A 16,485-nucleotide genomic window follows, 5' to 3' on the forward strand; every position below is an offset into this window, starting at 1 on the left:
GCATTACAACATGTGTCACTTTGTTTTTGAAGATATTGAATTGAATTCACTATATAGCATAACTTTTCCACTGCTGTTTTACAGTTGTGAATCAGTGCGAATAAATGCATCAAAATGTTTCATTTTCATTTCATGTTTCACTTTTAAATCCACATTTAATGTTAAAAAAAAACATTACAAAACTACACAACCTGCTATTCTGTTGAAGAAAAATGATCATGTGCGTATATTAAAGGTATACAGGAGGATTTTCAGGAATTTTAGGAAAGAACCGCCCTCTCCACCGTTTGAAAAAAATGCGCATGCGCAACACTGTACCTGCTCCCGAGACGGAACGCCTACTAAAACGCGTGCGAGAGACATGCACGAGCCCGGTTCTCCTCGTGCACGCTCTGTTTACAAGTCACAAGTCGGCATCGCTCACATAAGCTCACTTTACAAGAAGATTTGCACCAGAGGGGGTGAAACTGTTTAAAAATGTCCGAGAATAATGCGTCGGGTCGGCCAGCGGCATAATGAGGACCGTGTGGAGTGAGCTGCACGCAGGGACGAGCACGTGCGACGGGCTTACGTCATATATCACCAGAATGATTGACAATTGGGAGGACCAGTTATTTTGATGATCCACCCGGAAGAAGAAAATCCTCTACTATACCTTTAAAATATCCACGTTTTTTCATACTTGCTGATGTTTCATGAATATCTATCTTCCAAATGAGGGCAATTACATGAATTCCAGCGTGACCCTTTCATTGACATGAATACTAAGCAGATCCAATTCCAGTCAAATACCTTTTTTTTTATACGATACTCCAGTTGTGCCAGAAATAAAGCTTAGTCATCAGTTTGCAAACACAAAATGTCAGTAGCAAGTCAACCACAGAGCAGAACAACAAAGAAACAGCAGCCAACAGTTTCAATTAATGATGCATGTGTCTTGCGAGTCGAGCAGCTGTCTCTGACTTCATCTCATGGCCTTCGAAATGCGTTCTGATTGGAGTCAAACATTTGTGGAAAAAAAGTGTTCTTAAGTGTGAGATTGTGCTGGACTGTGTGATCACGTGGGTTGTAGTCACTGTCTTGTCTTGGTAACTCACTTGCAAATGCAATTACATAAGTTGTAAGCATCTGTCAACCCCCATTTAACAAATGACAGACCAAACTCCTGCGTGTGAGTTTCTCAAAAGCTTTAGCCCCAAAATAACTGTTTTGAACAATTTGCAGCTGATTGTTGTGGTGGGGGGTGAAACTGGGAAAGTACGCAACATTTTATTTGGCACCCTCAGACCCTGTTTACACAATGTTTCAAGTAAAAAGTGTGTAAAAATGTGTTTTTTGTTTCAGAAAACAATAAAACATTAGTGTGTGTGGAGAATAACTTAACGGGAGCAAGAAAAATGAGGAGCTGAATGCGGTGTCTTATTCCAAAAACATGGCTGAAAGAAAACATATCATTTTCACAGAAAGTGTAAGGAAGAGTTCTTTTTCACTACTGTGAAAGCAACCTGCATGTGTCTAATTTGCGGGGTGACTGTGGCAACGGCAAAGCAGCACAATGTGGAGATACCCTTCACTGCGTGTCACAAAAGCTACCATGCCAAGTACCGACCAGGAAGCTCGTTACAGGCAGAAAAAGCCCCCTGACCTAAAGGCAGCTCTGGATAAGCAGCAGTGTTTTTCCACGAAGCTGGCGAAAAAAATCCCAAAAAGCAAACGAAGCCTCACTTTGAGTGGCACATCTCGGCATTTTCAGACAGGGAAGTTTTCAAAGAAGCAATGATGATTCTTACAAACAGAGGAGAAAATGGAACTGATCTCATCTCCACTCTCTTCGATGTCCAACTGGGGGCATCTTTGATGTCAGCTATGTCCAGTGTGATGAGTCTGTGGAGAGCAGCAGTACAGCACATCTGTTGGTCTTTATCTGGATGGTATTTCAAGATTCACCCACAAAAGAACTCCTGACACTACTGTTCTGAAAGACAACTATGAGGGGAGTTGACATTTCTAACGCGTTGAAGGAGTTTGTTGTGCATAAAAAGGTACCATTGGAAAAGTTGCTAGCGGTGACGAGAGATGGGGCTCCTGCTGTGATCGGCCGACATATAAACTTCATCTCTCACTGTAAAGGTGACCCAGACTTCCCCACATTTCTGCATTACCCCTACATTGTTCACCAGCAGGCGATATGTGCAAAAGTGATCGGGTTTGGACACGTGATGACCCGTGTAGTGAAATTCATTCATTCATTAACAGCATCTTCTTCAAAGCGAAACAGCACAGGATATTCAAAGTCCTTATGGAGGAGATGTCAACTGAATATGTTGACCTGCTGCTACGCACAAAGATCAGATTGCTCAGCAGAGGACAAGTTTTACTTTTGGGTGAGATCAGAGTTTATGTAGTCCAAATGACAAAACCTCCTGTTGCTGGAGGACACAGAGTGGACACTTGACCTTGCATTTTTAACGGACATTACTGGAAACTAAACCAGCTGAACTGGGAGCTGCAAGGCAAAGGTCAGACTGTGGATATGATAAGTGCCTTAAATACATTTGAAGCCAGGGTGTACATATTCGCTTGTGCATTTACAAAAAACAAAAATGTTCTGCTCGTTCCTGCTGTGCAGTCAGTGCTGAAAGACAATGCTTCTGAATCTGAGACATTTGACAAAGCTGCCGAAAAACACAGACACTGACAGGCAAGAGTTTGAGAACAAGATTTGTGACCTTGATTAAGTTGAGCCATGTCTGTCATTCTTTTCCAATCCTTTCATAGCGTGCATTGCTGAGCAACTAAGTGCAACATTCAACTTGAATGCTGGACGGGTGGAGATTGAAATACTAACCATGTGAAATGACCTCCACCTCAAAGCCTTCGAGGCTGCACCAAGCTTTTGGCGCCTTGTTGACACAGAAAAGTGCAGTGGCGTGTGCACAGTAGCTATGAAGGATGCAAGCCTGTTTGGTTCACCCTATCTCTGTGAATCAGCATTTTGCAACATCACCTTCATCAAGGCCAAACACAGAACACTGATGCACATGTGCAAGACTCACTCAGAGTTTCAGTTTCAAATTACCAGATCGCACCAGATGACAATACACTGGTGAACAGCATGCAAAGCCAGTCTTCCCATTTCAAACATGTTGTCAGTGCCAGCAATGACATGGAAAAGTTGAAATCTAAATACAAGTTAAATTATTGAAAAACTGTGTTGAATTCAAGTTTTTTTTCAATGAAATGTAACAGTTCTAATTTTTCTTAAACATAACCAGATGTGTTTATTTTGTGTTTTTAAATGTGATACCATTTATTCAAAAATATGAAAGTTGATTTGTTTTAAGCGAATTAATAAAGTTTTCAAACATGGTGCAACATACTTCATGATTGGTTAAATTAGTTAGTCAGTGGTTAGTGAAAATTCTTTCGTGAAGGACATAAGACCTATGAAGGAGCTCTCAGTCTCAAAAAGGTAGGCGAGCCCTGCTGTAAACAATGCATGTTGAGCAACCCTTTGGCATTGCTGGTTGTCTTTGTAATGAAACAACAAACACATGCACACAGAGAACAATACGCTATAGACATTAGCAATGACAGTACACATACATTCATATAAACAGATGAAAAAGGTAGATTTTTATGACGGTGACTCTCAACTATAAACCTTCCAATTCCCAGGAGAATATGGACTGGGAGTCGTGACACTCTGGAGGCACAAGTTGCTGTTATTTTTCATCGACTGAGCATGTGCAGAAGAACTAGCCACTACATCTCTGGAGGTGCACATGTAAAGTAGTAGCGTTTCTGTTGCTCATCCGAAGACTGACCCTGAGCTCGAGCTGGGGGATATTTGGCCTTTTATCAATATCTCAGTATTCTTACGCCATATCACATTACACAATATCTCTCTCTCGATATTTTGCCTTAGCCTGAAATCAACACTTTTGGTGCGTGCAATCACACTAGTATAAGGGTTCTCTGTCTACATTAAAATATTCTTGTTCATACTACATTATGATATGCAAAGGTTTAATTTGGATCCAATAGGGGGGAAACAACACAAAGTGAATCTTGTCAAAACAGTATTTATTAAACAGCACAATCATGAATAATTGTTTTTCTCTCACTTGAGTATATAACACAAGTAGAGCTTTCGCTGAAAAATATTTGCAACCATGCAGATTACATCTTGCATCTCAGGCTACGGCAGAGGGTGGAGGGGACCAGCACCGCCACACGGAAGACATTGGACCGTAGGCAGTGGGATGGCTCCAGATAATTAATACCTGCGGCTAAAACCTCCAGTATGATACTCAAATATTCATGATATAGTCATTTTCTATATCGCACAGAGAACAAGCCGTGATACATTGAGTATATTCCATATATCACCCAGCCCTACCCTGAGCATATTCAAAAAAGCTGCATTTTCAGTGGCACAGATCACCATTGTTTTGAAAACGGATGCCCAAAACCCTACGCAAGCTTTGCAATTTCACGTGAAAGTGTTACTAACAAAGCCTCAGTCTTTTCTTACCTTTGCCGCAACCTGCTGGGGAGTTAATGAAAAAATGTCCAAAGCTCATTATTGCCCTTAATTGTATTGAGTATCAAAATCATTTTATCACATAACTTTAGTTGTGAGACACAGAACATATTTCTCTCACAATTATGTGAACCTTTATTCTGTATTTGTAATGCAGGTTGTCTATTTCTTTATCTGCTTTAGGAATCATGTTGTGTTTATATACAGTATGTTTGAGATTTGCAGTTGTGTTGCCCTGTTTGGGTTGTCCCTGTGCAGCCTATTCTATGTGTAACTTTCTTTTTGTTTGAAAGTTCAGCTTGCAGCTTCTATGATGTGCTCAGGAACCTGCACATCCTTCATGTGATGGGTATTCGCGTCATGATCCACATTTAGATTTTTTTCCATGATGGTGGTGATGACCAAATACAGCGATCTTGGGTTGCCTTCCTCTACAGGCTGCTTGAGGAGTCACCATAATACAGGATGTGGAAAGCTGTAGGGGAAGGTGGCCAAGAAGTTGAGGAGCCTGTTGGATTGCCTCCTTCTCTGTCTCAACTGTATCCAGTCCCAGCTACATCTGTATAGGTTGCACATATACTGATTGTATGATCCTCCTGATATCCCCCCATGTATGTATTTATAAAGTGTTTCCACCTTTTGCATGTAAACTGACATTATTTTCAAAACATTATAGCATTTTCACTTAAACTGTTGTGTAAAGGTATTCTGCAGCACACTCCTCTAAAGATGGGATTTTTTGGGGGTTTATTTCTTTGGTCATATTTTCCCTTTTCAATTGACATTTATGGGTTTTGTGAATTGTGTTCAGTGGTTTTATAAACACTCCACCAAAGTGTGGAAACATTGCAGTTACTGTAGTTTCCATGGACACTGAGACGTCACATAGAAGTGACAAACATATGTATTCGAGTTTATTCCTGTCTGGTTTCCTGCTTTCACTGCAGCTCAATGCAACATGAGGCAACCGATATGATCATACAGAGTGCATCTGCGCCCGCAATGATGAAACTTTTTTTTTTTTAACTGTATTACAATTGTGAAATAGGTAGTGCTCTCACCTCACAGCAAGACATTTCGGGATCAAATACCATCTGGGTGGAGTTTGGAATGCTCTCCCTGCATGTACGTGGGTTTTCTCTGGGCACTCTGGTTTCTTTCCACAGTCCAAAAAACAGCCATGTGAGGTGAGTTGGTGACCCGAACGTTCCCCGAGGTGTGAATGTGAATTTTTCGGACGCAGAGTTTTCAGCATCTGACCAATCAGACACACGGAGAAACGATGCAACGCAGCTTACTTTTTACCATAGAGGAGCAGATATTGTCTAAAAATATGAAATTTTAAAACACATCCACCAGGCTAAAAGCAACACTGTTGCTGCAGCCAAAGCCAGAAAACCATTGACTTGTTAATGTATAACTTTGGGAGATTATACGATATTAATTTATTGGACAACATAAACAGCACTGTGATCACTCAGTTTTACTTGATAACGGCAGAAAGGTTTTTAGGCACAGCTTCCTCACTACTTGTCTTTTATTTATATTTTCTACTGAGCTGTTTGAGTTTCCCGTGAGTGCGTTTTCTTTGGAATATTATTTCCTCACCATGACGAGTAGATGCGTTCCATTAACTCCTATTTCTGCAGTTCTGTCGTGACCATTACTATTACAGAGTTGAGTACAAGTCAAGAACAAGAACAAAAACATTCAAATGTCTTTGAATATTCTTTCTCCTCTCTACACTGACCTGCTCAGCTCTGAACATTTGGTGCTAAATAAATAAAGTTGAATTGAATTGAATTGAAAAAAATGCACCACTCAGAATCATCGAAGAATGGGCAGGTCATTTTCCAAGAGATCTAATTGGTAAGCAGGCAGAATTTTAACCTCTTTATCCAGAACATAACCTGGTCCGGAGCAGGTTTAACATTCAGAATAAGTCGCTGGGTTATTTATCCTGGTAAGAAGTGGACAAATATGGAAAAACCAGGCTTAATCCCTGAATTTACCTCGATAAGTGTCGTCATATAGGCCCCAGGTCACATGTGACGAGTCCTGGTGCAGACTCTTTACATTTGTCAGTATCATGCGTTTCGGGCTAACCACTTGGGTTTGGATTTCATTGCATTGCATTGTGTCAATTCCACTAAAAGGTCACAGGACCTGGCACACAGTTATTACCTCAGTCTGTCCCCAGACAAAGGCGAGGACAGTATCCTCTGCACAGGCCGCTATAAACATTTATATACACTGTCTCTGCACACCACCAGGCACGGACGTCAATGTTCTTTTTTCATAGTTTCTTTCTGACCGGTGCATTCTCTCGAACGAAAACAGTGTGCACTAGTGATTTTTGTGTATGATGTATTTTCCTGTGGCGCCACTGTCCCAGGGCACAATCACAACGCATGACTGTTCACACTGCAAAGCTCATGTGGCCGGATGCGTCACAGAACACCTGATGAAGTTGTTTGAGTGAAAGCAACTGTTCACTGTTCTCTTCAGGACCCTTCGCATGTCATTGAATCTCTCCAAATGCATGTTAATGTATTTGTCCTGTGAAGAACTGGAGATCTATCCAAAGTGTACCCTGCCCTCGCCCATAGTTATTGAACAGGATAAAGCAGTATAGTGGACAGTGGGATGGATGGATGGATGGATGGATGGATGGATGGATGGATGGATGAATAAAGCAAACAAGTTTGCTTATAATGATTCCCAACTTTTGTCTTGAGGGATCCACATTTTTCCCAAGGTAAACTTAGGCAACCCCCCCCCCCCACACACACACACAGCCTGTGGTAAACAGAAAAAGTTGAAGTCATTCTCATAACACTATATGTAAAATGCTGTTTTATTTGTTGCTTTCTGTAATGATGAGGTTCTTTTCTCTGAGGATAAACAGCCCGTTTTATGTAGAAAATATTTATGCTGAGTACCATATTAGGTGTTGCTGGTTCGATTAATATCCAGCCCGACAGCCCATGACCTCACAAAACCTTCTGTTATTGTGTGTGTGTGTGTGTGTGTGTGTGTGTGTGTGTGTGTGTGTGTGTGTGTGTGTGTGTGTGTGTGTGTGTGTGTGTGTGTCTGTAGCAGTACTGTACATGTGCAGCTCAGAAAGCAAACCTGTATTTGATCGTTTCCCGTCGCGGCTGCATAATTGATAGCTGAGCTACAGTAACGCTTTCCCGCACATGTTGCATTGTATCTTTGTCAGTCTTTGGCTGAGCGCCGTTCACACACGCCAATCGCGACAATGCAAACAGACAATTGCAGAGCGTGGGGGAAGAGCGAGAAAGAGAGAAGACAAAAACACATGCATAATTACAAACAGCCCTGTGAAATATGTACTTTGCAATCTGCTGCGTGTTGTTAGCAGTCACTCCTCATTTCAGTCAAAGCCTCTCATTGCTTTGTTTGTGCTTTCTGCTGACTTCAGGAGGGAACAGTTGCTGTTCGATGTAACCGCCTAATGGCCTGAGGCTGTAGGAAGACTCCATCTTTTTCTTTACCATTTTTTGTAACTTAGTACAGTGTTTCCCAATCTTTTTTTGAAAGTCCCAAATTTGTATCACTGTAAACCTAGTTAACCCTTTACCACATCCTGTACAATTACAAAAAAGGATGAAGGAGCCTCATAACACACTATATGTGAAATATGATTTCTTTTGTTCTGTAATGATGACTTCCTTATCTTTACTTTACTTTTGATTTACACGCTGTCTCAAATTGATTGGTAGACTGGTGCTGCATCAATTTGTCGTTTCAAACTTTATGGGGTGGATGTGGCTGGCTTGGCAGAGCGGTTGATCTCTCAACTGGAATGTTGTAGGTTCGATTCCCCATCAACACATGATGAAATGTTGTTGTGCAAGACATAAACTGCTCCCAGTGGATGGATTGAGCACCTCACATGGTAGCTGCCTCCATGTGGTTGAAGGTGTAAAGTTCTTTGAGACTGCTCAAGTAGTTGAAATGTGATGTCATTCACTGCACAGGAAGCATTCAGCTCTAATTCAGTCCATTACTTCCGTGAAACCATATTATATGTAACTCTCTTGGTACACTTTTTTCCCCCCCTTTTGACCAATTAATTTTTCACTTTCACCTGATGCACCACTAAAAGCTCACCTTAGTGTATATTGAAGAATACATGTCTATGTTTAACGCGGCCATATCCTTGCAAAACTTTAAAACTTAGAATTAGTAATGATGCACTTTTAATGTAAATGCTTACACTGAGCAGTTCTGTGACATATGAATTAGATACTGACTCTGCGATTTTTAAGACATAAAAACAGTTATACCCCTTAAAATCAAGAGTGCTTCACCACTCTTCCTGAGGACACAATCGGTCACCAGTCCATCGCAGGGATAACATAGAGACACTCACTATCACCAAAACACACATGAGCAATTTCGAGAGTAAATAAAGTGATAGCCTTTGAGTCTACAGCCTCAAGCCTTTTCAGGAAGCAGAAAAGTACATTTATATTGAAAACTGAAGTGTCCTCATTATCTACACCAGAGCAATCAATGCAGAAAATGCCTTTGATTCAAATAAATTGGTTATTTGTTATCAGGCTTCTACAGAGCTTGGTGTTGGCTGTTCAGAAGGGGCTGGGCTGGAGAGTCTAGTCCAATCTTTCTCCTCTTTTAAAAGAAACAAGTTCTGTTTTAAAAGGACATCTTCCCCTTGTCTAAAATCAAGGTGCATTTCAAAGAGTCAAAGTCTAGCAGAAAGAGCCTGGGTCTAAAATGTTCCTTTTTCAAAATTAGATGTCTGAAATGAAAATCCCAGGTTGTGTTTAAAGAATTTCGTTCTGTCTGTAGCGAGTCAGTTATGATTAATAAAGTCATGCTAGAAGGACATTCTGAGGTGGTTTAAGAAGTCGGGAAAATACATCAAAGCTTGACCTGTCAAGGGTCTAGAGGTAGTTTGAAGTGTTCAAATCTGGAATAAATTATAAGATTGTTTTCCATTGTTTTCTTTCTTGATTCAATGTTAAATGATTTATTCAAATAATAAGTAGGTAGGAACCATTCTCAGTTGTGATCACTGCTAAAATAAAGCGGCTGATAATAGTTTAGTAGTAAGTACAGTAATAGTTTAACATTAAGTGAAAATGTTGAAACTTTCACAATGATCGATGCAACAACCAAACAAGTTGATTTTAATGGTGGTGAAATAGGGTACTGAAAAATGGGAAAACAATGTGGCTTTGTTCCAGGTACTCTAGTTAATTTCTACAGTCCAGGAGGTTAAATGGTGACCCTGAAATCGCCCCTTTGTGTGAATGTCAGTGTGTGTGGTTTTCTGTCTCTATGCGTTTGTCCATCACCCAAAGTTAGCTGGGAATAGCTCCAGCACCCTGTGACCCTGATTATGGATGGATTATATAATATTGCATACCCAATTATTAGGAAGCCAATCTAAAAACACAATAAGACCTTTTACAGTAATTACCTTCATCAATATGAATTAACAGGCTTTAATCATAACTTGAATGTGATTCACAATGTCTTTTTTTTAATGGATTTTCCTTTTTTTTCCTCACACATTCACTAAGGAGATTCTCCTCCTATCAGCAATTACTGGAGATGCTCCCTTTATTCTGTTGAGAGGCATTTCTCTCGCAGGGGTCAGGGTTCACGTTTTGCTTCTTGTGTTCTTTTTGAGATTCTCATTCTGTGTCTGGTTTCAGGCCAACTTTACGCGTACCCAAATACGTGTAAACGCCTTGGATTGCTGGGTCCTTCAGTAGCTTATGTTACCAAAAGCACTGAAATAAGCATGTGTGGACAGGTTGCATTGGGAGTGAGTCCTTGTGGATTTGTTATGGAATGACCCTTTAGGAGCTGAAATTTAATTTCGGCTTTGACCCAATCAGCAACCTCCAAAGTGCTTCACATATGATCTGAATATCAAGCAGCTGATAGAGAGCAGGAAAAAAAAAAACCTCACAAGATGTGTCTATCTTGCAGCTCATGAAAGCCTTTCAAAATGTGTTCAGCGGTACACTGTTGTCTGTGAAAATGGAACCTTGGAGGAGCACACAGACGTAGAAAGTGGTTCACATTTACTTGTAGTTACAATGTTGATGCAGCTGTCATCGTGACAGATTGCTAAAAATAAAGTCCATCCCTGGAGGCATCTGCCCTTTGATTTAAAAATATGCCGTTTCGTTCAAACTCTAAGTATGTTTATGGAATTTTTTCTCGTGTTGTCTTCTGTATTGACAAAAAGCAAGTGTCACTTTTTTAATTCCCTTTCCTACCACTTTTCCCTGCTGCCAGTGATTGATATACTGTATTGGCCACCTCACGAGCTCTTAGATGCTTTGAAATGTACTATTAAGAGGCAATATGATGACACACACACACACACACACACACACACACACACGCACACACGCGAAATGTCAGTCAAGCTGGCAGCGAGTAATCAGTCTGACACTTTTGACAGTCTCACTGGAATACAGGCTGGATAAATAAAAATCTGAAGTGTGTGTGTGTGTGTGTGTGTGTGTGTAGGTGCGTGTGCGTGTGCATGTGTGTGTGGGCCCTCGATGCTTGAAGCCAGAGGGATTCAGTATGAATCTCTCTATATGAGGCTCCCTGTCACTCTCATCCACCTAGCATATATCCTAGGAAGGATCTATGTTGTGTACATACAAAATACAAAATACGTACAAAATAACATGTTGACTTTAATTAAAAAAATATGCAAACTCATTGCCTTACAAAAGCTAATTAATGTTAACTTAAATTACTTCTTGTGAGTTTGCCGTACTCAAAGTAAATTCAAGAATTTAGATTATGGTAACTCATTCATCATATTAAACTACAAACAATAATGTATAATGTAAACTATGTATATAGCCATAACTGCCCTGGGGCAGAATGACGGAAGCGAGGCTGCCACCCTGCACCCTCATCAACCATTCACTCTCACACTTCATACACACAAAGGCTGTTTGAGGTTCAGTGTCTTGCCCAAGGACACTTTGGCTTCTAGGCATGCAGAGATGGGAATTTAACCTGTAACCTTACGATTGGGAGAAATTATCTTTTTTCATTCATTTGTATGTTAGCATTTACAGTGTGCAGTGTGGTGTTGGTAACATGTTGCTATGTTTCACCCTTTTTGGGACAACCACTGCACCCAAGTAGTTCATGACACGCTGGCTCTGGTAGATTTATTTTTGGAAAAACTTAATTTAATCCTTCCTTTCCTTGATGGGTTAGATGTGCACTTGATAGAGACCTCTTTGGTTCTGATGGGGGATTTATTGGCTGATAAAAGTTACCATCTGAACATGAGTCAGATTTTATGTGTAACATTTTCAATATATCTAAGGTAACTGCTTGGTATTGTTTTTTTAAATGCTCATACAAGTAAATATGTAGCTCACGATACACATACGATACAAATAATATCAAAACTATTTGTTTTGAATAGCCCATAGGTTCTTTTTTTAAAAAAAGAGGAAATTATTGTTTTACATAAGCATTTGTGAAACAAAAAACTTTACATTCTGTAAATAATATGGACAAATACTTTTCTAATTTACTTTAATAATTAAACGTAAACTTCATGAAAAAAAGTAAGTAAATAAGTAACCAAATGCTTGAACCAATTATAGTGCATGTTAAGTTCATTCTTAAATGTCACTCACAAGCTAGATATCAGTAACTTTTTGTTCATGGGATAAAGAGCAGAACTAAATTTGTGGGATGGATTCATGTAAAAAAAAACAAATGCTGCCTCTCTATAGTGCCAGGAAATTAAATGGAATTGTCAAAGATGAGCATATAGAGATTACTTAACATACTGTATCCAAGATGCCACATACGTCCAATAAGCAATTGTCAAACATAAATGTTATGTACAATTGTGAATATTATCAAAAGGTGATAACAATACTGAACATGTACACCGTATAAAACAACAACAATAAATACTGAAAAACTATCAAAATAACAATATGTACAGAATAAAATGGGAGTAGTTTTAAAGCAAAACTCTTTCATCTTTATGTGTAATTCTGTTGTAAAAAAAATATGACATTTCCTTCATTCCTCTTGGGTTTACTGTTCTGGCATTCCTCTTATTGCCTTCACAGCTGTCAAGAATATATTAGAATGGCCTCATCATAACACACAACCCTAAGCTCCATCAAACCACACAAAGTCTGCAGGAGGCAAAATGACGTTAATATCAAAAACAGCAGGGATTGTTCTTAGGACACCTCATGCTGCAGTCACTCAAACTCAGTTTATTGTGTCATCCACTGATTTACATTCAACGTAAGTATTTTTAAGTCGATAGTAAGTGTGATTAGTTTTTAGTCAAATATATGTTTTCTGTTCACGTAGGAACAAATCACATCAGTACGATTGTGTAAAACCAAACATCTTTGCAATAGGTTGAGTCACCTTCTGTGTCAAGGGAAGAAATGTAAATGTTTTTGATTTAAAAGAATTTCAGTAAAACAATAATACAATTTACATAATGACACATCTTATATATATGTGCCTTTCAATGCTCACAAAGTTCCCTTATATTCAACAGTTTACAAATACAGCAAACAGAGAATAGCAAAACAGGATACAGACAATATAATGAATACAATAGAAACAGTTTCAATGAATTTGGGTCAAATAAAAGCTTTTTAAAATGAGACGGCCAATCTGAAGAGGTGCATTTTCAGACACATTGGGTTGGGACGCAATGTGAGAAGTCCCAGGGTAGACAGACAAGCAGGAGTGGAAAGATGGGAAGCAGATGGTGTATATATTTCTTGGAGTTCTGTAAGGGCTGAAGGAGGAAGATTATGGAGGACTGAGGTTGAGTGGAGCAATTTCTGCAGATGACGAAAAAGTCAGGTTCTGGACTAAATATATTCAAGAGAGGGATTTGATTGGGCAACAATTTAGATGAGCATTGCAGTAAACAAGATGGTCTATCACAAGAGCAATGGTTAGTACTTGGCTGTGCTCTTAAGGGTGACGGACGGGCAGAGGCGTTTGATATTTCGGACATTGAAGTAAGCAGCTTGGATGATGTTAATGTGGGAGGTAATGAAGAGAGGGACTCAAAGTTGACACCTTGATTCTTGACCTGAGAGGAGGGATGGATTGTAGAGTTGTCAATATTTAATTAAAAGATTCCGGCTTTCAACAGTGTGTCGAGAAGTTTGATTGAAAATTATGAGTGAGCTAAGTTTTGACATCTGGCGAGAGAGTTGCATTGGAGCAGAGGAAGAGGTGGGTGTCATCTGCATTGCAATAAAAAAACATAGTTCATGGTTTTTAAAAATACTACTTAGTGGGAAAAGGTAAGTAATGAAGAGAGGGGCCCCAGATTAGAGCCCTGGGGCACTCCATTTCTGAAAAAGGAAGATAGATAGGAACAAAGATAGTAGCATGTGACTGAACAAATCGTGTCTGACCAGAGAATTATGGGATGAACCACAAGAGACACTTGTGCTGTTTAGACTGATGTCATGATCTTTTCACTCGACACATGAACACAAAATGAGTTGTGCAAAATCAAAATCTGTTCCTTTAGTCCAAGGGTCAGCAACCTTCAACACTCAAGGAGCCATTTGGACCCGCTTCCCACTGGATGTATGTAACATAACACACTGGAAACCACAGCAGTGCCGAAATTTGTGGTTGGGGGCGGGGCATCCGGAGCCGCGGGTTGCAGACTCCTGCTTTAGTCAAAGCAAAAATGTGCAGAATATGTAAACACATTTGTTTCCTTTATGAACTGATCCAAGAGAAGTCAACATTGAAAACTCAATTTAAAATGGTCGGTGTAATAAACATAGTTTGGAGGACTTAACTGTGATGCAGGATTAACATTCTATTCTAGTCAATTCTAACGGCACACATGTCTTGATGTGGGTTCAGCACCTTGATTAAAATGGACATATCCCACGGATCCTTGTCAGCCATAGAAACACCAGAGCCAACGTTGCTTGGTTGACAGGTAAAATTGCAAATTTAAGCAACCTTTTTTTGTTAGAGGCCATTACAACTGACAAAAAAAATCAATTTGCCCATACTAATGCATTTTGAAAATGTAGTTTCTGAAGAAGAAATCTTAAGAAAAATGGCTTTGAATTCATTCATAACATTTCAGTCATACCTACAGTCTTTCAAAAAAAACTATATATTTTTATCTATTTTCCTTTTTTAGCCTTTATTTCTGACTGTTCTCTTGTGAGCTGATAAGTGAGTTGACTCATGCTACTATCAATGATCAGATTTCCGGTTTATTATTATGTCTTTCCTTCAGAATAGTCCTAATAATTACTGACTTCTATGTCAAGTTAAGTGATGAGTATTTTCAAAATGTTTTCTCTTTAAATGTCTGTGTCTGTCAGTATGCTGTACATTCCTCTCCTTATTCCTTTCCGTACATGATGGAACATAGGTCTTCCACTAGAACTTGCTATCTGACCTTATTTTGACAGTAGGGTGCAGTGGCAACGCCAGTTTCAGTTTCAGTAATATGCAGGTTTTACTGGAAAGCTTTATTAACCCACTACCCAACCACCAACCTGGAGAATCAGGGTATCTCCCTTCATCTGGTGGAAGGGTAGAGATCTTTGAGGTGGTCCTAAAAGGAGTATAATATCTTAATCGACATGGCTCTCAGGGTCCCAGAGACCTACACACTCTCCCGACACCAAAAGATAGTGATCCCATCAGGATTGACGCTGTTGATTTTCAATATGAATACAGACCGTAAAAGCGGGGCCTCACGATCCTTCTGACATTTGGTTTTTAGCAGCAGGTGTCTGAAATGTTACCACAGAGATAAACTGGCTTGTCGCAGCCAAGCGTTAATAGTGACATCGGTTTTAGGATTGTCCTATCATTGTGAAGCAGAATTCAAAACATTGGATTGTTCACCCACTAACGTGAATGTGAGCTTGGATTAGACCGTCGTGAGACAGGTTACTTTTATCCTACTGATGATGTCTTGTTGCAATATGAAATATCTATACATTACTTTTGTTAGAGCACACTTTTTTGAAAATTGAAACAAGCCAGAGAGAGAGAGATGACTTTCTTCACTTCTGGCATTCCCATTTCGGGGCATTGCCAGTTATGGGGATGCATATTACTGTTGGAAAACCATTAGGAAGTTTTGCATCATATGATTCATTTAATTGACTCATTTGCTTTGATGCCAATTGCAGCCATTAGTCAGTGTTTGCTATAGATTACACGTTTCACATGCCAGGACTTGCAATCAGTAATTATTGACTAAATGGGTTCCTCAGATTAAGCAATCCACATAGTGTCTTTCAATATTTCATCACGTGTTAAAACCTCAATGGATGATCACTCTAATGTTTAAGAGTTGAAGGGATTTGGAGCATTGTCAACAAAGCCTTCACTACAGGTACATTTTACTGAATTGGGCAGTGAATGAACAGGCGACTTGTCTTGGTCACTGGTACCATGATTGATTATGCAGATGGTTTTGGACATCACCTGTATCTGTATATGTGTCAGGGGAGTTTTCTGGGTCTATCATGGCAATAAGCATATCTCTGATTAGAACATGATTTCCAGGTCACAGAAAGCCAGTGGAGTTACTTTTTAAAATGTCAATTTACCAAGACCTTATTATGCAAATGTTCCGTTGTTCAGTGTAGCTTCATCTAATTCAGTACAGATTGGCTTCAGGCCAAATTGCTTTGATGGGACAGAAGCCAGGAAGACTTCAGCAATGTGAAACCTTCTCTTCAGCACCAGTGCGAGCTGCACTCAGTTTTAATTATCGGTTTTGTATGTGGATTTGAAATCTTGGAGCTACAGCAGTACTCGAGCAGTCAGAAGAGGAGGACTTGACTGGGAGTTTCTTTTGAAAGAGTACAATCAGCATCAGTTGAACTACTCAGCAGTGT

The sequence above is a fragment of the Blennius ocellaris genome, assembly GCF_963422515.1.
Source record: "Blennius ocellaris genome assembly, chromosome: 9".
In the NCBI taxonomy this organism is placed as follows: Eukaryota; Metazoa; Chordata; class Actinopteri; order Blenniiformes; family Blenniidae; genus Blennius; species Blennius ocellaris.